Source organism: Piliocolobus tephrosceles, chromosome 13 (genome assembly GCF_002776525.5).
Source record: "Piliocolobus tephrosceles isolate RC106 chromosome 13, ASM277652v3, whole genome shotgun sequence".
NCBI lineage: Eukaryota > Metazoa > Chordata > Mammalia > Primates > Cercopithecidae > Piliocolobus > Piliocolobus tephrosceles.
In genome coordinates this window covers 97,036,120-97,060,168 of record NC_045446.1, presented here as the reverse complement: position 1 = coordinate 97,060,168, position 24,049 = coordinate 97,036,120, and the positions used below count along the sequence as shown (strand labels likewise).

General features: G+C 40.0%; 1 long non-coding RNA gene across 3 annotated transcripts in view; it reads left to right on the top strand.

Annotated features, from left to right (window-relative positions):
• Positions 1 to 24,049, top strand: part of LOC111540092 — a 56,942-nt gene that overhangs the window by 22,765 nt on the left and 10,128 nt on the right. For 2 of the 3 annotated variants that reach the window (XR_002730890.2, XR_002730889.2), the window contains 2 exons: positions 6,852 to 7,389; positions 9,718 to 9,879. This is a non-coding gene — a long non-coding RNA (uncharacterized LOC111540092). The remainder of the gene's footprint in view (positions 1 to 6,851; positions 7,390 to 9,717; positions 9,880 to 24,049) is intronic. The other variant, XR_002730891.1, reaches the window with a different exon arrangement.

Sequence of the window (24,049 nt, the reverse complement as noted above, 5' to 3'; positions counted from 1 at the left end):
CAGAGGGAGACTCTGTCTCCAAAAAGAAAAGAAAAAAAAAAGGGGGGGAGGGGGAGGTGGGGCGCGGTGGCTCATGCCTGTAATTCCAGCACTTTGGGAGGCCGAGGTGGGCAGATCACGAGGTCAGGAGATTGAGACCATCCTGGCTAACACGGTGAAAGCCCGTCTCTACTGAAAATACAAAAAATTAGCCGGGCGTGGTCGTGGGCACCTGTAGTCTCAGCTACATGGGAGGCTGAGGCAGGAGAATGGCATGAACCCAGGAGGCGGAGTTTGCAGTGAACTGAGATCGCACCACTGCACTCTAGCCTGGGGCACAGAGCGAGACTCCATCTCAAAAAAAAAAAAAAAAAAAAAAAAAAAAAATGAAGGAACAAAAGCCTGGGCAACATAGTGAGACCTCATGTCTACGAAAAAAAAAAAAATTATGTGGGTTTGATGATGCACCCTGTAGTCCTGGCTACTCAGGAGGCCAAGGTGGGAGGATTACTTCAGCCCAGGAAGTCGAGGCTGCAGTGAGCTGTGATTGCGCCACAGTACTCCAGCCTGGTCATAGAGTGAGACCCTGCCTAAAAAAGAAAAAGAAAAGAATAGAGTTACAACACTTTTTCAGAGATACTTATCTGTACATTTTCTCTGATAAATGCAACATTTTCTCTCTCCAGGTAGGGAGAAATTGGAGCAGGCTTCTTCGTATGGTTTTCTTTTCTTTTCTTTTTTGAGACGGAGCCTCTGTCTCCAGGCTGCAGTGCAGTGGCCCGATCTCCACTCACTGCAATAATCTCCGCCTCCCAGGTTCAAGCCATTCTCCTGCCTGAGCCTCCCGAGTAGCTGGGACTACAGGCGCCCACCACCATGCTGGGCTGATTTTTTGTAGTTTTAGTAGAGATGGGTTTCACCATGTTAGCCAGGGTGGTCTCAATCTCCTGACCTCGTGATCTGCCCGCCTCGGCCTCCCAAAGTGCTGGGATTACAGGCGTGAGCCACTGCCCCTGGCCCATATGGTTTTCTTAAAGAGCAGCAGTTAAATGAAATGAAATCTCTTACACTACTGTCTTTCATCATTTGTATTTTGTATTTTGTATTTTGTATTATTAAAATGGGCCAGTTTATAATGCTTGAGAAAGAATCCACGAACCATTGACCTAAACTAAACTGTAGACTCAGCTTTTGGACAGAAAAGGTTGATCTCTTCCCTGAGTTAAACATTCTTAGAAGTTCTTGGTCTTTTAAACATCTTTATAAAAATTGATAAAACAGAAATCTTTCAGCAGTAACTTTCAAATATAATCTCTGCTAATAAAAAGGATGTTTTTTTCATGATTCATTGGTATCTCTCAACTCCAGAATCATCATCTAGGATTTATCTCTATGAAATATGCAGTAACAGAATTTATTGCATAGTTAATGTTTTCCATCAATCTTGCCTTTCAAATTGGAAGTCTCCATTAAGACATATTTTAATGATAAACAGTAAGACATGCCAACCTTTCTATCAGTTATTTTATATGTACTGAATATTGAGGTGTTGTTCATCATTTACACAATGATCATATTTCATTATCATTACTATCATTTAGTTCAACTCGATGTCAGACTGCCCTCTGGATGCCATATACAAATCAACCACTGAATAAAGTTGGATGTATTTTAGGCTTTTAAATGAAAGCTTTGTCGCAACCCACTTCAATTTATTTTGATTTTTCCACTAATCTATGAAGTCCTGTTTGGAAACATCATGGTATAACGTAAAAAGCATTGAGTATGGAGTAGTGTAGTAATATATTCAAAATTACGTGGCTTTATGTACATTATTTAAATGCCCTGGTGTACATATTATGAGACAGGCACAGTGCAAGACTCTGGAAATGGTACACAAAGAAGATAGAACTTTGCTTGAAGATGCAGAGTTTAATGATAGTGGAGAGTGGAGGTATAGCAAGTAAGATCTTAGAAAGCTATTGAAATTAAATTAGATAACGTGTATCCAGTGCACAGACCAACAAAGACAAGGTTGTAACCATTGGTTCTCTCTTTACAAATGTTACCTATTTGGCGTCTTTGTAGCAGACCCGATTTTATATAGTGATAATTTGGTAGAATTCTTTACAATGTTCTCTCTTTGCAAATGTTACTTATTTGGCTTCTTTATAGCAGACCCGATTTTATATAGTGATAATTTGGTAGAATTCTAAATTGCGTTGGTAAGTGGAGTTTTGCTGGACACAAAATCTTATTTAGGTCATGACGGTTTGAGTCTGAGCTATTCTATCTATGCATTCTCCTTAATATGCAGTTTGAGTTTCACTGAAGAGAAGCAATTTTTCAAATATCTAATAGAATTTCCTGCTTACTTGAATTTAACAAATTAATCATTTGCTTTTCTTTTGAATGGAACTCAAGGGAATGTGGAATAGGCATCCTTGAGATGTATTAAATTATTAGCTGGCATAATTTTTGAGAATGCCTGTATAACTATACAAGGTGTTCATAATACTCGAAGGATCTTAATTTTCTTGTAAGTAGGAAATAAACTGCTCATGTTTTTAGTCCTTAGTATTTTAAACTCTTTATGGTCTAAGTTTCATCTCAAATACTCTCAATGAAAACCAAATTGGCCACTGGCAAATCAAGATGAAGGAAATTGAATGCCCGTGATATCTTGTGGTATTCTATTAGAAGATGAAGACTGTTTTCTCTCAAGTGGTTTACTATAATTTGTAGTGAGGTATTCTTTGAATTCAAAGACCTGCCCCAGTAAGACATAAGACATGAATAGCAAACCTCACTATTTATTTATCTGGCACTTGAACTCAAAATGTGCCTGGGTCCCAAAGGAACTAGACATATATTAATACAAAATATAACCATGATTATATTAATAAGCATTCATATTTATTCATATAAATATGGCTATATTTAAAAATGCAATTTATGATGGAGAGTCACGTGTATTTACTCAGTGAAAGAAAAGCATGGAATATATATTTGTGCATATGTAAGTTTTATCTACCATATTTACTTATACATCTCCCCTTTTAGAACCAATATTCTGCCTTTTATGATAATTGAACACAGTCATGCAATCCTTCCACCTCTGTCTCCTGAGTAGCTGGGACTACAGGCACAGGCCAATCATGCCTGGCTAATATTTAAAAAAAATTTTTTTTAGATATGAGGTCTTACTGTGTTGCCCAGGCTGGTCTCAAACTCCTGGGCTCAAGCGATGCCCCTGCCTGAGCCTCTCAAGGTGCTGGGATTACAGGCATGAGCCACTGCACCTGTCCCTAGCAACATCTTAAGGGTTGATCTTCTGAAATCTTTATAACATCAGGTAAAAAGCAGATAAGAGTGGGATTACCTGCACTTTTTGTGCTGAGCATTTAGTTCCCCTCTCTAGAAGAGTATCACTAGGATTTACAATTTTTGTAAAACAAAACTAGTGTATTTCTACACAAACCAGTAACTCATCAAGGGAAATATCTGATAGGTATTTCCTTAACAAAATGATCAAACTTAGCATTTCCAACAGGATGAGATAAAATGCCCTTTTTTACCTTTGAATGTGATACATGAGAAGCTCACAACATCACCTATATAATATTCTGGAATTAAAAAAACGGAATCTACTCATCAGAAAACAATCCAGATTGTAAGACATACTGTAAAGCAAGTAGCCTTTACTCTTCAAAAATGTCATTGACATAAAAGACACAAAGGGCTGGTAAACTGATTTAGGGAAAACTTAAGAAATATGACAGCTCAATTCAATGAGTGACTTTGGATTAATTCTTGGATAAGAAAAAGAAAACAAAAAAGCCATGAAAAGTACATTATTGAAACAATTGGGAAAATTTGAACATGGACTTTATCTTAGATACTAGGTTTTTAAAAAAAATCAGTGTTAAATTTCTTGCGTGTGATCATTGCATGGTAGTAGGAAGGTATGTAAGAGAATAATTCTTTCCTTTGGAGACACATGCTGAAGTATTTAGGGATGAAGTGTCAAAGTCTGCAAGTAACTCTCAAATGATTGAGAGAGAGAAAAATTTATATATATATATATATATATAAAGATAAAACAAATGAGATGAACTATGTTAAAACTGGCAAATCTAGGGGAACAGCAAACAGATGTTTAATGTATTATTCTTCTGACACTTATGAATGTGTAAAATTTTTCAAAATAAAAAATATGCAAAATGCACATACAACCCAGAGAACATTAGATTGAGTACACAACATAAAGTAGTGTGAATTTGCTTGTTATTAATCATATTGTGCTTAATTCTCATTTTAATAAGAGATATATGTATATATTTGAAACAGTTTCACTCTGCATCCAGGGTGGAGTATAATGGCAGGATCACGGCTCACTGCAGCCTTGATCTCCTGGCTCAAGCAATCCTCCCAGCTCAGTCTCCCAAGTAGCTGGTACTACAGGTGCACACCACCATTCCCAGCTTTTTTTTTTTTTTTTTTTTTTTGGTAGAGATGGGGGTCTTGCTATGTTGCCCAGGCTGACCTAGAACTCGAGCTCAAGCAGTCTTCCTGCCTTGGCCTCCCAAAGTGCTAGGATCACAGCCATGAGCCACCGTGCCTGGACAAGAGATATTTTTAAATGTCATATTTTTAAACTGGATGAAAGCCATTGATAATATAACCTGCTTGCAGCTATAATTCAAAGAGTCAATATAATGCCCTCACTGTAACATAAAAGAGAACAAAATATTATATTCTTCAATAGGCTAATTCTCGGGCACAACTACACTATTAGAATGCCCCCACAAATTTCCCGAATTTCCCCTAGAGGGTGTTACTGTCCCTGTAGTGAACAACTGGATTAACTGCTAGTGTAGCAGGGATGTTACCCTGAGACATCACTGAGATTACAACATGACCATGCACGTTTACTGAAGGGGTAAGAAGCCCATGGAATATCAATCTGTATGCATTAATTGCCTGAGGGTTTTGAGGTTTTGGCTATATACTGAGGGATAATTAGGGGGTGAAGGAGTTACAGATGAAGTATGGAAAGGGCTACAGGGTGTGTTGGTTCCCATAGACTTTGTTTAAACTCAGTGGAGGAATGAAGTCCTGGGTAAAAGCTGAAAAATCTGTTTGTTTTTTTTTTTTGTTTGTTTTTTTTTGTTTTTTCCTAGGGTTTCAGAAGGAGATGTAGACACCAATATGTTGTTTACTGATATGCTGACAACACAGCTGAATGCAATTTATTTTGTCTACATTGGTTTCTTAAAATTATACAATGGAGGAAGTTTTTTCCCATGCCCTGGATGAAACGTGGCAGCTCATAGCTTTTCTGATTACTATTACTGTCACCTAATAGTGCGTAACTCTAAGTTGCCCTGATTCAGTAAGTGATTAATAAAATGTTCAGTCCAATATATTAGGAAATGCTTCATTCTGAGGTTAATACTTCTGTTCCCTTCCGATTCTTCAGTTAGAGCCTGCAGTGGGTGGTCCCCTATCCTCTCTGGAAGAGGATGTGGTTGACTTTTTTCTTTTTCATTTCCCTCCCTCTTTCCACTAGCTACCCATATTTCTGACTGCTCCAGAGGGAGTTATAACTTGGAGTGGAAACGCAGAAAAGAGGCGAAAGAGTGTCATTGAATAGGTCTTCAGATGACTTTAGTCTCTCTGGGTCAAGCAGATGTTGAAAGTGGACCATCCTGTGGCTGTTTTCAAGGCACTCTGGAGGTTCCCTGCTGGTCCCATTGGAAGTTCTCTGCAGGCTAGAGGTGAAAGAGATAGAGTTGAGCTTTTGCCCTTTCCCTTTGGGGAATGGGTGGTTCTCACAGCACTCAGTGGCTTTCTCCAAACAAATATTTTTACAATTCCTCTCTGACTTTCGACTGCCTTGATTATTTTATATCTTTGATATGTCCTTGGAGTTGTCTAACTTCCTTTCAAATTATGCAACTCGTACTTTACTTTAGAGTTTTATCTATTTTATGATGGAGCCTCAGTGGAAACTCCCAATTTAACATTTCATTGTCCTTAAATTCCTGGGTAACAGTGCAGCAGTGCGAAGAAGCTAGAAGTGGTGAAGTCAAATTTAAATTTGATTTTAGATTTTATGACTAGCTTTGTGATTGTGGACAAGTCACTTAACCTATTTTTAAAATAAAAGTAATATATATTAATAGGGTTGATGTGGGTTACAATACGGTACCCTGTAAATCATTAAAGCTGGAATAGAGTAAGTGCTCAGTAACTTGTAGTTATTACTGTTATCTTTCCCTTTTCTGTGAAGAACAATCTGACACCTTCAGAGCTGGCAGATTTAGGAGATGAGAAGAAATTTACTTGGAATGGATGTCAGTATTCTTATGGAAGGCCCCCACACTGTAGCAATGGTGAAACACCCTCTGTGGCTTCATAGGCAGCGGGCATGAACCCAGGAGCTGGCGTAGTAGAGGTGACAGGATCAACTATGAGTATCTGAGATATAACCAGGTGAGACTTTGTGGGAGCAAAGTCCTGCATGACCCTGCTGTGGAAAGTTCAGTGAAATCTGTGTTACTACTGACACAGTGAGCCCATCATCCCCACAGCCAGTGGTTCAAAGTGAAGAGAAGAGGATATCAGATTTCATAAGACATAGAATTATGTTTTCTCTTCTAACGGGAGAAACACTGAAATGGTTAGAATGCTTTCAGTTGCAAGCGGAAGATACCTAAGAGTGAAATAAAGATTTTTAATTATCTAACATAACAAGACGTATAGGCAGCTGTTTGTGTTGGTACGTTGACTGCATGATGGTGAGGCCAGCCTCTCTGCAATTCTTTTAGCCTTTCATCTTGATCACAAAATGTTTTCTGCCTTTCCAGGCATCAGGTCTTCATCAAAAGCAGGAAGAAGTGGGAAGAGTTGGTGTCAGTCATGTATATGCTTTTGTCAAGAAAGTTCAAGTTTTCTAGAACCACCCTCTACCCTTCTGATACCTCTGTGTGTTTGCATCTTACTTATCAGGATGGTGTCACAAGGCCACAACCACTAGCTGTAAGCGAGGTTGGGAAAGCCTCTCTGATGGAGTTGGGTGAGTGTGAAGGAGTTTGGAACAGGGGTTGTGTTCATCAATGAACAGAGTCTGCCACAGATGCCATCATCTTCATTTGGGTGTGAACATCTGGATACTTCAGAAAACCAAAACCCCAGCAAATCCAGACAAGCTCCAGAAAAGCTCCCACAACTTAGAGTAATATGGATAAGAATGGTGAAAAGAAAATCAATATGGAATTACAGTTTAGAAATTCCAGAAGGAAAGACTGAGGCAGATGGAGGAGAAGCGACAATCAATTTAACAGTGACACAGGCTCCCTGAACTGAGGATAGATTATCAGATCGAAGGAGCTCACCACATTTGAGGTAAAATTAATGAGTATTAGCTCGTGGTTGATACTGTTGAATTTCAAATATTAAGAAGAAAAAAAGTCTAATATCATCCATCCTGAGGAAAGTATGTTATCAATACAAGAAGAAAAATCATGTAGGTATCAGATTTCTCCACAATATTAACAGTTAGAAAATGGAAAAAACGGCTGCAGATTTTTGAGGGAAAATTATTGATTTAATACTTTCTAAACTCAAAAAAGACTTCACAAATAATTTTCACACATGCACAGCTTTTAACTACTTCATTTATATACTTTCATGAAAAATTACTCCCCAAATCTTTTAGGTTAAAAAGGAAATGCACCAACAATAAACAATGAAATATATAATAGAAAAGAAGTGGCTGGGTGCAGTGGCTCACGCATGTAATCCCAGGACTTTGGGAGGCTGAGGAAGGTGGATCACCTGAGGTCAGGAGTTCGAGACCACCCGGGCCAACATGGTGAAACCCCATCTCTGCTAAATATACAAAAATTAGCTCGGGGTGGTGGTGTGCACATGTAATCCCAGCTACTCGGGAGGCTGAGGCAGGAGAATTGCTTGAACACGGGAGGCGGAGGTTGTAGTGAGCAGAGATTGGGCCATTGCACTCCAGCCTGGGTGGCGGAGCAAGACTCCATCTCAAAAAAAAAAAAAAAGAAGTATCATTAAGCAACAAAGTTGCTAAAAGTTTATGTCTAGGTAACTGTTTTGGCTTTGAAATTTTTATGACTTAAATATTCTCTAGAAAATATATAAAATAATATAGATTAATATCTGAGATATTTAAAAGAAAAATTGTGAAATGTGGAGTGGGAGGATGGAAAAAGGGAGGAAATAAATCAGCTAATTTTTTGATCTTTCACTGGTAAAAAGACAAATAATGGAATAAAATTATTAATGTGGTATTAATAGACTCTTTCCTCTCCCCCAACCCACATGAGAAAATGTTATCTTGTTTGCCAGACTTTCCCCTGCCTTATGTTACTGCCAAACTAGTTCCTGTATTTTGGTGACATATAATTGGAAGATGCACAGAAAAGGACGTGTCCAGAGATGCTGAAGGAGGAGGTTATAGATTGGGAGAAATGAGGGAGATAGGAAAAGTCAGAAGTTTCCCAGAATAGAGTGGATCGATTTGACAGCTTTTTTCCCCCTTTGGGGTTTGACTTGGTGAATAAAAAGCACAAGAGGTTGTGGGAGAAAACTGAATAGGAGAGGAAGGGAAATTCGGGACGTGTTCACGGGGGTTATGCTTTAGAACCTTTTTACATCCTTTGAAATATGAAAGTAGAAGATGCAACTCCTTTCTTAAGACTCTGTTGAGTCTTAAAGCAGAGTTAACATTCTGATGAACTTTGCTTTATGATGCTGTGCAGAGATGGAACCACAAAGATTACAGCTTCACTAGGGTTACACCTGGAGGATTTGTCTAAAATTGTGGACTGAAAGCACAGCTTTCAGCTGAAATTTAGAATAAAACCATTGCTTTGTCACTGGAGTCAAGAGCACATTATTACCAGACTTCACAATAACAGTGGCAAGGAGAGAAGCTCCAATAGCAGCTGGGATAACACCAGACATGCCCTGGTGGATGTGCTGAAATCTGAGTTGTAAATGATGTCTCATGGGGAGTGGATATGTCAGCTGCAGAACTAAACTTTCATAGTGCTATGCAACTTCACTAAATTTAGAAAGTCTAAAGGAATCCTTTACAACACAGTGCAATGAAAATTATGTTTTACTGCAGTTGCATAGATCCCCAGTTTCTCAAGCAGTTAGACCTCTGCAAATCCTCAGAGGAAACTAAAGCCAGATCTGGATAACTCAGACCTTGGCTGACCAATCCTCATGCTGGAACTGGGTCCCATGGGGACATGGCGATGGCCAGATAGACTGAATTTTAGAAACACCTATAGGGTGTTTTCCAGAAATGGAAAGTAATGTGTCAGAGACTGAAGAAAATCACTTTACATTATGGTTAGAGAATGTTCACAGATGAACAGGATTTCGCATCAGAGAGATGTTTCCAGCCTAAAGTTTCTTAGGATCTGAAGAACTGACCTTTATGTACAGGATGAAACAGAGAGCGTGAACACTGAGTGGTGTTTGCTATACTCAGTGTGGTCCAGAGACGGGCCACATGAGTCATCATTTCAATAGGGTGGCAGACATTATTTTATTTGGGATGATGGTAAGGCAGTGTGTGTTCAATGATTTTTTAAAATACTAAGTATAAGATAAAAAAGCTAGTGAGGAAACTCACTAATTCTGTTAGAAAATTCCTGGAGTAAATTTTGGTTTGGTCATTTCTCTGTAAAGATTAATACCCACTGGGATCACCACCAGAAGAAACCAAAGAATGAAAACAGCAACTACTAATGCCAGGAGGACAGAGCCCAAATAAGAAGAAACTCCATGTAGAGTGAAAGCTGCAGGATGCTCTTTTTACCTTCCATCTATGGGATTTGGTCAGCCTTACAAGTAAGTGGGTACCAAGTGGTAACTACATGAAAGAGGGTAGAGAACAAATAGAATATTTGGGGTGACCAATAATGCTTAAAATGTTACATGGTGTCAGTTATAGTTTGCATTAATGCTTCCTCCTATTTAATATATATTGATAGAAACTGCAATAGGAAATTCTAAAAATGGGATAAAACAGAACCACAATATGAAATTCTAAAAATAGAATTTTAAAATGAAATTTAAAAAATTCTGAAAAACGGCTTTGAGGGTGCAATCACCAGTTTCATGTAGTGTTAAGCACACAAGCTTTGACTAGCTATAAGACCTGGGAAAATATGTCTCTCTGAGTCTTAGTTTCCTCATGTGTGAACTGGAGATAACAATACTTAATATTTATGTTATATGGTGCTCAACAAAGGTGGTGTGTGTAAATACATATCATAGAACAAAGTGCTTAGGAAATTGTGTTCTAATAAAATGGTATTATTATTGTAAGTATTGTATTTTTGGTATATAGTACAGCTGACATTGATTGTATACTAAAGGAGAGTTTACAAGCTACAAAATCTATTTTCTCCCAAAGAAAAGAGTGGGGGATAGTAATACTCTTGGAGAGATGAAGAAAGAGTGGGCAGATGGAAGGTGCAGGTATGGATTGGTGATGATCCTGCCCAGCCAGAGATTTAAACATGTAAACTTGGAGAAGATGGGCCTGGAACTGCAATTTGGAGGAGGAGTGCTCTTTGGTGAAGAGGAGTTGTAAATGTCAGTGTGTGCCTAACAGTAGGAAACTGAGGAGAGAGGATCATATTTGGTCTAGAAGTGTTCAAGCGAGAGAGAAGAGGGAGTGGCAGACTTGGAAACCCTCCCTGTGGAACTCAGCTAGTCTCCCTGCCTGTGCACTGTGGTGTTCTCATTGTTCCGGTCTCATCGTCTCTGGCTCTGACTTTCCCTTGCTTGGGGTCCCTTACACTTTGGCGGACCCTCAGGTGGACTCTCACACGAATCCCACATGTATTCCAGACATTGTTTTCTCATAAGTCCGGTCTCTACTTTTAGTCTCTCGGGTATTGGCCACAGTTTCTGGCCTGCCTAGAATTTCTCAGCATGGCTATGCATGTCCTCATTATACCCATTACTTTAGGATGTGTAAGTGTGTAGACATTTCACATGCATGGATATGCACATATACATTATTTTGGTGAAGGATATAAGGAGTTTGCAGTGTGTACCCAGTTCTCTATTTTGAAACTGTGAGTCCTTTAATTTAGATGCCTTTTCTATTATACTGTGGAAAATGATGAAGTAAAACAAGTGGGATGGAGGAGAGGATAGGGCAGAAAATAAGTAGGTGCATCACAGTAAGTGAACTGAAGAGTTCCCACTTCTATCAGTGGTCTCACAAAGAGGTGGTTTTATTCTTAATAAAGCAGTATTTTATCATTATAAAGAATCATAGAATATCAAGTTATTTAACAAAATCTTCCTCACCTGCCATAGAATTCTGAGTACAACTTCTTATTTTCATTCAAATAATTCTGCTTTTTCACAAGCTGGAGGGTGGAACCCCACAAATCAGTTTCCCTAAGTGGCTGAAGTTAAGAGAGAAAGTTTTTCTAAGAACACAACTGGAAATCTGTTATGAAACTTCAGCAGAATGAGCTATGTCAGTGTGGCATCCAATTTAATCATTACCTCATTTGTCTCATGCTAAGTCTTTGCTTCCACTTTTCTTCATACTTAGAAAGACAATCAATGTCTTAACTTTACAGTTTTAAATGAACTCCCTCTAGACACACATCAGACTAACACAGAAAATCATGTACATTATGTAAAAGAAATGGTCCAAAGTGAACACCCAGTGAAAATGTGAATTAAGACTAACCTAATCTTAGCCTTCCAAAATAAGATGACTCTGCATCTCTAGAAAGATTTTTATTCTTCTTTTTCTCCTCACCTCTTAGGTGATTTCTCACCCAGATAAAATAAATCCTATAAATTTATAGCCCTTATTGCTATCAAAGTTTATTAACATGACGATATAACAAAGGAAAATTCCATCACAACAGATTTAAATATCTGTACTCTGGGCACATAAATACTATGGTGGCCAGCAGAAGCACAAAAGCTGCAATGCTGTTTTGGTTTAGGAGGCTTGGTTTGAGACTACCCTTTGAGAAAAATGGGGCACTGTTATCATAATTGTTGTTGTTGTTGTGTGTGTGTGTGTGTGTGTGTGTGTTTTTTTTTTTTTTTTGAGATGGAGTCTCGCTCTTGTTGCTCAGGCAGGAGTGCAGTGGTGCGATCTTGGCTCTCTGCAATGTCTGCCTCCCAGGTTCAAGCTATTCTCGTTACTCAGCCTCCCAAGTAGCTGGGATTACAGGCGCCCGCGACCACGCCCAGCTGATATTTGTGTTTTTAGTAGAGATGGGGTTTCACCATGTTGGCCAGGCTGGTCTCGAACTCCTTACCTCAGGTGATCCACCTGCCTCGGCCTCCCAAAGTGCTGGGATTATAGGCATGAGCCACCACGCCCGGCCCATAATTGCTAACATTCAGGAAGCCCTTCCTTTGTGCCCTTCTATGCTAAACATTTGTAGGCAGTATCTTGTAGAGAGCCGGCAAAGGGATCGCGACCAACTCAGCATTCCACTGGCAGCTATATGATCAAACAGCAAACTGTTTATCATGAATGCAGGATGTGAGCAAACTGCACCTGTCGCCAAAAGGTTTGCTGAGGGCCATCACTCCCTGGCACCGAGCTCCTTGAAGTTATCTAATGGGAAAAGGAGCACCTATTGTTGGAAGGATGCAGTCTGGCAAGCCTGCTGTGAACCAAACGGCCGACTGACAGTTACCTGACAATCACCCCCCGCCCTTTCTCATTATCTGTTTTACCTAGTAAATTTGGAAGACTGAAAAAGCTCAGGGCCTTTGTCCATTAGATGCAAGGTGCCCCCTACCCCTTCTTCCAAATATACTCTTTTGTCTTTTATTCCTGCGTTCATCTTCCTTTGTTCAGTCCACCAGGGATCGTGGTTGGTTACACTGTCTCACTTAATTTTCACCATCACTTAACTAGGTAGATACTCATCATGCCCCTGTTATTATTAACACTCTTATTCTACACGTGAAGGAGCTGAGGCTTTGAGAGGATAAGCAATTCAAGTCACACAAAGGCTAGCATGTTGTCCAGTTCCAGGGGGTACAATCATACCATCAACTAGGAGATAGCACCCCTTGGAGCTGAGGAGTCCACACTTGGCACAGTTAACACAATGGTCCTGTGGGTAACATGCAGTGCTAACATTCAAGTTTAGATCTTTGCGACTCTAGACACCACGTGCTGTCTATGCTATATGTAAAAGAAGTTGGAGGCCCTGTTGTAAGGAATGAACACAATTCCTAATTCTAGAGGACAGAAAAGTAAGTCCTGTTAGCAGCCTTCAACGGGGAATCTGGAGGGAACTTGTATTATCTCAGGATCTTCTCATTTGAAAATGAAAACGGTCACACCCACCCTTTTCTTATCGCGCAAGTCACTGGTAAGTATTTTCATTTTCCAGCAGTCTTCAAAGCTGTAATCCAGAAGGACAATAATCTAGATGTAATTACTATAATGAGCTCCTTTAATCAATTCGCTTTGAGTTCGTGACAAACCTGAGTTACGCTTAATTCTGTATTATTATTAAGTGACAAAGTCTAAAGAATCTCCCATGTTTGTGTTTCTAACAATGAAAAATGCAAGGGTTTTAAATTTATACACTTCATTTCAGCATATTTGGTTGGAGACTCTTGAACCTTCAGTTGACTGAAAGCATACAGTGAATGTGTTCTTATAATTTATTCCATTCCATTTCCTGGTTAGCTATCTAAATTTTTGGCCTTTTGACTTTCACATTAAACAAAATTGTCTACACAATGCCATAACAGCATTCATCACCTTTCAAAGCTAAGAATAGACAATAAATAGTCTGGCATTTTAATTAGACCCTTGCCTTCGTGTGCATTTCAGCTCCATTCTAGCAAAGCTGAATAACAGATGAGCATTTGATGCGACTTCAGATATCCCATCTCTCCAATTGCATCACAATAGACAAAACAGAAATGCAGGATGAGAGCAGTTTTGTTCATTTTTTTCTTAAATCATATGTTGCTATTTTTTTCCTTATAGCTATTTCAATTCAATAAATGTTCCCTATTCTTCCAGCAGTGCGATGATGCTTGTCAGTGGAGTACCTGTTCTTTTAATACATAGTTATTTTCTAAAATGTTTCTATTAGGAAATGAGATAATGAGTCCAATTTTCCCAGTCTCTCTCCCTCTCTCGTCTCTCGCACACCTGACAGATAGGTGCTCATGGTGCTGTATCTGGGCTGCCCTCCTAGGAACCTGGGACCAGCTGACATGGAGCTGAATAGGGGAATTCACAGCCAGCTGCCTCGGGCCAACCTACATCAAACCTGGGCAAATTATCCCATTGGATTATTGGTTCAAGAAGGCTGGACAGAGAGATGAGAATCTAGGAGGAGATAATAGGTTGAATCAACCCGGGAGATTACGTGAATGCTTGAGAATTTGAAGCAAATGACAGGGGTCAGATATAGAAATTACTGAAGCCTTGTTGTGATGCACATTACATTTCAATTACAGGCAAGACTTGATTCCTACCCTCAGAAAAGGTCAGATGACGAGATAACTACAGTCTGGGGTGACATGTTAGAATAAAGGTGTGCACAAGTTACTGTGAAGGAAATTAAATTACTGAGGAAGATGGGAGCAGGGGGAAAGTCAGGGGCTATTTAATAAGAAAGGATACATGGGAGCTGAGTCTTGATGGATGAATAATCTTTTCAATAAGCAGGAAAGAATGTAAAACATTCCAGGAAGGAGCAACCCAATGCAAAACCACCAAGTTTTCATATAGCAAATGGAGATGACAAGGATTTGGAGGTGGCTATAATCAAGGTGACAATGAAGGAGATCCAAGAACTGATACTGGCAAGGTGGGAAGGACCCAGTACATAAAGGGACATCTGTTTTATATTCAAAAGTTAGAATTTTTATCAGTGTGTAGTGGGAATCATTAAAGATCTAAAGGTAGGGAAGAGAGATAAATTGTTGCTTTGAAAGACCACATTGGCACCCATGTGGAGGATGCCACAGAAGGACCTGACATTAGAGAAAGGAGGTTAGTTTATAGGCATTTGCAATGCTGTCCAGAGATGAAAAAGATCTGGATCAAGGTAGTGGCCATAGTAGGTAAGAAACACATTTGAGAAATATTTTGGAAATAGAATTTTGAAAACAGGTCAAGGATGAGTCCCAGATTTTGGATGGATGAAGGGAACACAGGAAGAGAAGTAGTTTCAAGTGTGGACAGGAGTTTTTGAATTTTCAGAGCTCTAAGGAGTTCTGGAGGACATTTCCAAGAGCAGAATGGACCTCAGGAGAGGGGTGATCCTGTAGATAAATATGAGCATCAACTCATGGAAAGTAGTTGAAACCATAGCCTGGATGAGATAACCAAAGAGATGGTGATAGTGAAAAAAATAAAGGCCAAGGACAAAGCCATGGAGAACACTATTTAAGGGGAGAATGGAGAGGGTGCTGTTATGAAAGTCAATAGCTGTGGAAGTTTTGAAACAGTGACACTTAACATTGTTGAAAGAATCTGAGATTAAGTTGAAAGAATCTAAGATCAATCTGAAAGGTTGAAAAGCATTTCAGAATTTGTTAGATTTGACAGCAGTGGTCTCAGCATTTAATGGAGGGTCAGTTTTGGGTTGAGGAGTAAATGAAAGGTAAAGAAGTCAAGATTGTGACTATTCAATTTTTCTAGAGGCTTGACTATGAAGAGAAAAAATGATTTATAATAGCTGAATGAGTTAGGTGGGTCATGTATTATCTTCATTTAACAGATGATAAAACTGAAGCTCTGAGAGGTTGTAATTTTCCCAAGGTCAACCACTGATCAGTAACAGTACAAAAACTAAGTCTCTGGTCTTCAGATTCCCAATTCAGTTCTCTTCTACTTGTCCACTGAATATTTGACAGATCCCCTAGTGCAGGGTACAGGATCACAGTCAGACAGTATACCTGCGACTATGGTATATTTCACCCAATGGTTAAAGTATTAAAGCGGGGAACGGGGAAGGGAAGAATTGTTTTTCCTCTTGGTCTGAACTTGTGAAATGCACACAGGAAAAGTTCATTTTAAGCCTCATTTGGCATGTTTTCTTGGCTGGGTGTGAATATTCCCAGCAGCCAAGTCCTGTTTTCTTCCTTTGCTTTATCCCTGACAGCCTTGTGCTCCTACTGTGATTTCAATTCATGACCCGAACAAGAATGATAAAAAGTAAATTGCATTCCCATGTATATCGCTATTACAGGCCAATTACGTAACTGCCTGAAATACTTTGTCACTTGGACAATATGCATTGACGAAACCTTATTTCCTTGATTTAAAAAAAATACATTTTATTTGCTGTTTTCTTTAGAGATTAAAGCAACTGTTCTTGCAATGATGCACAGGCTGTTGGAGTCAGAACAGCCATCTGCACTAATGAGGATTACATAAATGTCCCTTGCTCTCATGTAAAGATAAACCTCACATCTAGGCATGAGGAAACTAGGTCTTATTCCTAACTCAGATACTATGGACTTAGGTCAACAATGCTGGCCTTCTTCACCAAAGACATAGAATCTTTGAATTAGATGCAGTGTTTTGCAGTGCTTGGAGACAAAGTTCACTGGAAAGGTGGTATTGATCTTAGAAAAGATTAAGCTAGGCTGGACATGATGGCTCATGCCTGTAATGCTAGCACTTTGGGAGGCCGAGGTGGGTGGATCACCTGAGGTCAGGAGTTTGAGACCAGCCTGACCAACATGGTGAAACCCCATTTCTACTAAAAATACGAAATTAGCTGAATGTGGTGGTGTGTGCCTGTAATCCCAGCTACTTGAAAGGCTGAAGCAGGAGAATCACTTGAACTGGGGAGGCGGAGGTTGCAGTGAGCCGAGATCACGTCACTGCCCTCCAGCCTGGGCAACAAGAGAGAAACTCTGTCTCAAAAATAAAAAAGAAAGAAAGAAAGAAAGAAAAGAAAAGATTAAGCTAAAGAGCACATTCACATGTCTTATGAATTAGCCTGGCTCCCAAATGGACTTTTTGTTATAAATACTCAAACACAAATCTTTATTTCTCAGGCAATCCATTTGCTTTGTCCTGAAAGAAGTAGCCAATTAAAAATGGACATTTTAGGCCGGGCACAGTGGCTCACTGCTGTAATCCCAGCACTTTGGGAGGCCGAGGCGGGTGGATCATCTGAGGTCAGGTGTCCGAGACCAGCCTGTCCCAAATAGCTAAACCCCATCTCTACTAAAAGTACAAAAAAAACCAGCTGAGTGTGGTGATGGACACCTGTAATCCCTGCTACTTGGGAGGTTGAGGCAGGAGAATCACTTGAACCTGGGAGGCGGAGGTTGCAGTGAGCTGAGATGGAGCCATTGCACTCCAGCCTGGGCAACAAGAGTGAAACTCCATCTCAAAAAAAAAGGACTTTTTTTGGAACAGATGCTAAGCTTCTTAAGGGTAAGAACCTGTCACACTTTTTTGGTAATTATTAATAAATTATTATACACAATTATTAAAACAATTATCAAATTCATATGCACACATATTTATATGTAACAATTGTAATCCCATAGATTAACAAATGAGTTAATACTTATTATTTGTTTTGCATGTTGTCATACTCAGTAAATAATTTTTGATTGACTTCATTCCATTCGAGATTCATTAGTAAAATAACTGCAATTTGTAAGTAGAACTAATTCCCACTCAATCAAAGAAGCAGTGCTGACAAGCATCAGAGAAATCTGCCTTAAGGAATTTTTGGCTGAAGAGTTCTGTTGAATATTATATGACTAGAAAAAATAATACAAAGATGAGCGTTTTACTTCAATATTTTTTATGGTTTTTTTTTTTTTTTTTGGCCTGTCAGTTGAATTTACTATCTGGTTATAACTAATCACAGTGGGAGACATAGGTGCAAATAAAACAGATATTTATGAGCTTTATTTATTTTATATGAAGTTATTAAATTCTTTTATAAAATAAGAACTTAGCGGTTCTAAGATTTTTTTATTTTATTCTACATCCTGAAGTTCAGTGTCAGCCTGTATCATCCAGTCATTTCCTAGCATCCCTATATATTAGAAGGAAATAAGTCTAATATTTAAAAACTCTAAGTGGTGTTTAGGAGAGTTTAGAATTTTTAATGTGAACATACATTTTCTTGAGCCAGAAGCCCTTCATCAGTTCTCAGCTTTGTGAAAAATATTCCCATCTTCAATGTCACCAGCCAACCTCCTGGCCTGATCCCGGCTCTGGCTGAACCATGAGAACTTGTGTTCAGATGGCTAAGGAAGCAAGATTGCAAGTTAGAGTGGAGGCAGTGTGGCTGCCCATGAGGTGAAAGCACCCCAGAGTTCTTCCTAACTTCACAGCTGTCTTAAAGCTGTGCTCAAAATCGTCAGAAGCTGCAAGTCCAGGCGAGGAATACTAATTGGCCAAATATGTTTGGAGATTTTATTGGGCAACATGGCTTGAATCCTGATTTCCGTCGATTGCCAGGAGGTGTACAAAAGCTGTATCTTTGGAGCAATGGCAAATTTTGCCATCTGTAAAACCAAAGGATATTTCTATTTTAATGAATAAATTTGAAGACAATATTTGAATCCTCATTTCGTTAATAGAGTACAAACCTAGCCCTGTACGTGACATAAAATGCATGCTTAATAAATGCTTGTCAATGGAATAAAGGGAGCTGTACCTTGCTCACTGCATTTCCTACTTTCTCTACTGTATTTTTTACTTGGAAAGAAATGAATGCACCTGCACGTCATCTTCATAGCCTGTGCTGCTCTTTATCCAAATTTATTTTTTGGAGGCTCAAACTAGTCAAAAAGCATCAAAGGAGAAAAGTCCCCAGTCTCTATAATCCACTCAAAAACAATTTCAAGTTAGTTACATACAGCGAAGACAGGAATCTGTAACACTGAGCCTTCATGTATAGCCTCTTTATCTTCCACATTCTCTAAGGAAAATTCTCTCAGGCAAATTATATGAAAATTCTGAAGGACTTGTGGGCACCTGGTAGCTAAGATCAAATGAAACAGAAAATAAAATGATTCTTCACTCTTGGAATGAACTGTCAAGTCTCCTTTCCAAATAGAATAGGCTGTTAAATGGGACATATGCTGTTTCCTTCAAATTCCAGCTAAAGCTTCAAAGCTAAGGATGATAGAGGCGATGTACCCACACTTTCTAAAAAGAGATGCCAGACTCATCCACGCAGGGCCTGCAAAAAGATAGTGGAAAGGTACCCATCATTCACCTCCAGTCTGTGTAGGAGGCGACTAGAATGTCAAAAGACATTTTGGTACTTGATAAAGGTTGAATAAATGTATTAGAAGAAAAAGAATGATATAAGGTAACAGAGGGTGAGAATAATGTCAATACAAAATAAGAGTATACAGTTATAGAAAGAGAGGTTTCCAGTGGAAAAAAACATTATACACCATGAGAGAATCCTGTTGAATTACATGAAATTTTATAAAATTTTTAATTTTGTAATTTTTATAAATCCTTATAAATAGATCTTATCTATTCCCTAATGTTCCCAATACAAGTATGTAATGTACCTGACATGGAAACTAAGATGTGTGTATGTGAACATGTATGTACGTAAGTTCTATGTTTACTGGGCTTTATTTTCTACACATTATGGCCTCACCAACCACTTCTTCCTCCACCACCACATTTCTCAGTCAAGAAAAGGAAGAGTATTAGAATGTAATATTCTTGACATTCGCAGAGTTTCTGGAATTGTTGAGAAAACTACTTATAGCCCATGGAAACTATTGTATTGGGATGTCATGTGAGAATATTTCTGTTGTCCCAGGATTTCAAAGTTAGGAAAAGAAGGGTCCACATACACCAATATTCTAGGTCCAGAGAACTGTCAAAATTGGCAGCAGCCATTTATCCACATAGCTGACTGAAAATATTCTGGTTCAGAGAATTGGCCTAACATGGCCTCTCCGCTCCTCCATCTGCCTTTGCTCTTCTCCCACTCCTGAGACTTAATATAAGGATGGATCTAGGATAGGGGAGGCTGCCTTTGGTAAGTGAGATGCAGTGCATCTGACCGACTGACTATATTTTCTCCCCTCAAGACCTTCCTGTGTAGAGGACAATAGAGAGTGCCGTCTTTTCATGCAGGGAGAGGAGCAAATACCCAGGAGAAAGAACCCTTTGTAAAGATGAGAGAGAGGGCTGGAAGAAAGAGAGACTGGTGTGTTAGTCTCCAGTTGAGTCCTTGCCTAAATAGTGGGGCTGTTAATCTGTCTGTGTTACTGCAGCAGAAATAAAGGAAACCCAGAAGGTTATGGACAGGGTGAGGGGACTGACAGGCAAAGGAGTCTGGAATTTCTTCTCTACCTCAAGGTGCAGAGGATGAATCTGACATGGGATGGTGGGTTCCAAAACGTCACATCTCATAAATGGCTGCCGGGGTCTAGGGGGTGCTGCTGAGGAGCAGGCCCCCCATTAGCGGGACAGGTTGGAATGGCCACCAGCCCACAGGAATCCCACAGAAAACACCCTTAAAAAGTGGCCCTGAACACCCAGCAAGGGAGCTGAGGCCTCCCTCAGTTGGGGAAGGAGACGTCTGTTTTCTCTCTTCCTCTTTCCCACCTGACCGGGAGTAGAAGGGGTTCTATGAGAGCCAGGCATTCCCATCCTCCACCACAAGCTGCTGGAACCACAGTCATGAGGTGAGCCTGAGATCGGGCTGGAGAGGGAATGGAGCAGGGGAAGTGCTTTGACTCATGTATGATATTGAACTTTAAAAACGAACAGAACTGATTCTTAGACATTTTTGAGACATCTGAACTAAGACATTTTTGAAAACCAACAGTGACTAAAATGTTATGAAGCCTAGTCAAGAGGAAGGATGGGTTTGGCCTAGTATTATTGGGTAGTAGCTATTGGGGAAAAAAAAGTTTTTGTTTTGTTTTGTTTTGTTTTTTTCCCTAATCTCAACAATTGAGACTCTTTGACACACTGATTGTACCATTTGACATTTGTTTCCTTTGAAAACTACTCTGATTCTTGGAGAAAACCAGGCTTTTTTTTTGTTTGTTTGTTTTGTTTTGTTTTTTCCTAACTGGTTTTAAAAACTATTGCTAATGGGTGACAAGATCTGCTTTTCTGGAGACAGTCTTTAAAAGGTGTTCATTAGCAGTTGATATTTAATGTGAGTGCTTCCTAATGTAACTTCATTTAGAGTTATTTTTATTTAATGAACCCTGGAAAGCTGTAATGAAGACACACACCCCTGTTGTTTTCATGCAGTTCCTGGAGCAAAGAAATTGTCCAGACTCATGTTGAGAGTCTCTTTTAGTTCTGTGTGTTTGTAAGGAGCTGGTCATCCTGTCTTAGGCGATGAATGTAAGAAGGTCTTACTGAATTTAATTGGCTGAAGAGAATGACTTAGCCCTGAAGAGGTAAGACAGACAGTGACTCTGGACACTGCAGTTAGGGTCACTTCAACCCTGACACAGTGGCTAGCGTTACGTGCCTGGTTTTTCACCAGGATGTGACTGTGAGGGTAAGCTATGAACCCAAGCAAGAACTTCACCATAGATAATGCAGAGTCCAAACCTGGCGTCACTGTGGGAAGAAGCCCATGGAACTGTGCAGGCTCTTCTTTGAGCCCAACGGAGAAGGATATGAGCAGAAAGTAGCTTTATTCTTGCACACTATTGCCTTTAGGCAAGCTCTGTTGACATTTTCTTCCCTACTTCTGTGTGAAGTCCTGGGTAGATCACATGGTTTTATCAAATCATTTCAGATACCAATGAATACTGCCATTTTTCTGGTAATAAAAGTGTAGGCCAGTCTCATATATAAACTTTAGTCTCTCATCCAGTCCAGAGTTTCTCCCCTTCCCCAAGTGAATCCCATCCAGGCTGGGAAGGCTGCAGTGGAAAAAACATCATGGTGCTGCTTTAATTACGTCCTTCCCCATCCTCAATTCCCTGAGTCTCCTCTGGCTTTATCAGAGTTAGCAAACAAATAAAACACACCAAAAAAAACCCGACTGGTGACCTGGTATCTCTGGAGGGTGTCAGATGTCCCAAAGCTAATCTTTTTCTCATGAAGCAATTCTGTGGGATTGTCAAAGAATCCCATTACTGGAGGTGTCTTTCCCACTGTTTCCTGGTACAGGTGCATCCCCATCTGAAGGGGGTCTGATTTTTTGAAGTCTGTCCTGCATAGACTCTTTTTGGGGGGGTCACCTCATCCTCCTGATGGCCCTTTTGGCTGGGATTTTCTTTTCCTTTTTTCTTTTCTTTCTTTCTTTTTTTTCTTTTTTTGAGACGGAGTCTCGCTCTGTCACCAGGCTGGAGTGCAGTGACGCAATCTTGGCTCATTGCAACCTCCGCCTCCTGGGTTCAAGTGATTCTCCTGCCTCAGCCTCCTGAATAGCTGAGACTACAGGTGTGCACCACTACGTCCAGGTAATTTTTGTATTGTTAATAGAGATGGAGTTTCACCAAGTTGGCCAGGCTGGTCTCAAACTCCTGACCTCAGGTGATCCGCCCACCTCAGCCTCCCAAAGTGCTGGGATTACAGGCTTGAGCTTGGGACTGGGTGCAGTGGCTCATGCCTGTTCACTTTACAAACTTAAAAAAAAAAAAATCTGTGCCAAGCATTGAGAATATAGCAGTCAGAAAAATAGTCACAGAAACTTACAGCAATGTGGGAAGACATCATTAGAAATAATCACACAAATAAATATTCAGCAGGTATAAATCCTAGTCCATAAGCTCAGCATTTAAAAATTGTTATTTAACTCAGCTTAGATTTGTATTAGAGTTGTCATCTTGACCCACACTAAAAAATTCTATCTCAGCAATTCTTATCTGCTCTCCTCATGCTTCCCTCTGTCTCTCGCCAAAAGATACATGACTTTTTTTGTGGCGTCAAATACATTAGGAAAGTGCATTCCAGTAATGGCCACATGGTTACACTGGATCATGCTGATGGACCGTTGTGGCAGAGGGTCCTTGTGGGCTGATGCTCTGCACTCGGGACTGGGAATCTTTGTGGGGATGGGGCACAGGCGCCTGTGGTCCAGCTGTGCCCTTGGAGGTTTCCCTGCCTCCTTGAGTACTGCAAGGAGTGGAGTATGTGCCGGCCAACCCCGCCACTCACTGAAGAATTACTCCTCTCCTGGCTGCTTCTTCCCTCTTGCTCTACATCTTCCCCTATAATCTCCTCAGTGGGGATCTTTTAGGCAGAAACAAACATAAATTAGTATCTCAATAAATTATTCTGCCTTGAGTAGTAAGTAGACCTCACACTAAGTACCAGGCAGGAGAAGGACATGGAGTTGGCCATATGAGTATAATAAGGGAACCTATTAAATAATTTAGCTGTGGGGTGGGGACATCAGAAAATGCTTCTCTGAGGACATTACATTAAAGCTGAGACCTGAGCAATCGGGGGAACAGTGTCCTGGCAGATGGACCATATTAGTTTCCTTGACTGCCGTAACAAGTTGTCATAAAATTGTTAGCTTAAAATGACAGAAACTTATTCTGTCATGGTTCTGGCAGCCAGAAGTCTGGAATCAAGGTGTTGGCAGGGCTGCACTTTCTCTAGAGTCACCAGGGCAGAATCTTCCTTTTTCTCTTCTAACCGATGGTGTCTCCATGTATTCCTCAGCCTGTGGTTGCAGGACTCCAGTCTCTACCTCTATCTTCATGTCGCCATCGCCTCTTCTTGCTTTTCTTGTCTCCTATAAAGATGCCTGTCACTGGATTTAGGACCCACCTAGGTAATCCAGAATGATCTCATCTCAAGATCCTTAATTACATCTGCAGAAACCCTTTTTCAAATCAGGTCACATTCACAGGTTCTGGGGACTTGGCATGGATGTATCTTGTTTTGGGCCATCATTCAATCCACTACAGGGACTAAGAATGCAAAGTCCCTGAGACCGTCTTTCCTGGACTCTCAGAGTAGTCCACCCCTGGATCACTCCTTCACCATGCCATATAGCATTTGGATTATTTTATTTTGTGTTTCAGATGTTTTGCCTCTCCAGAG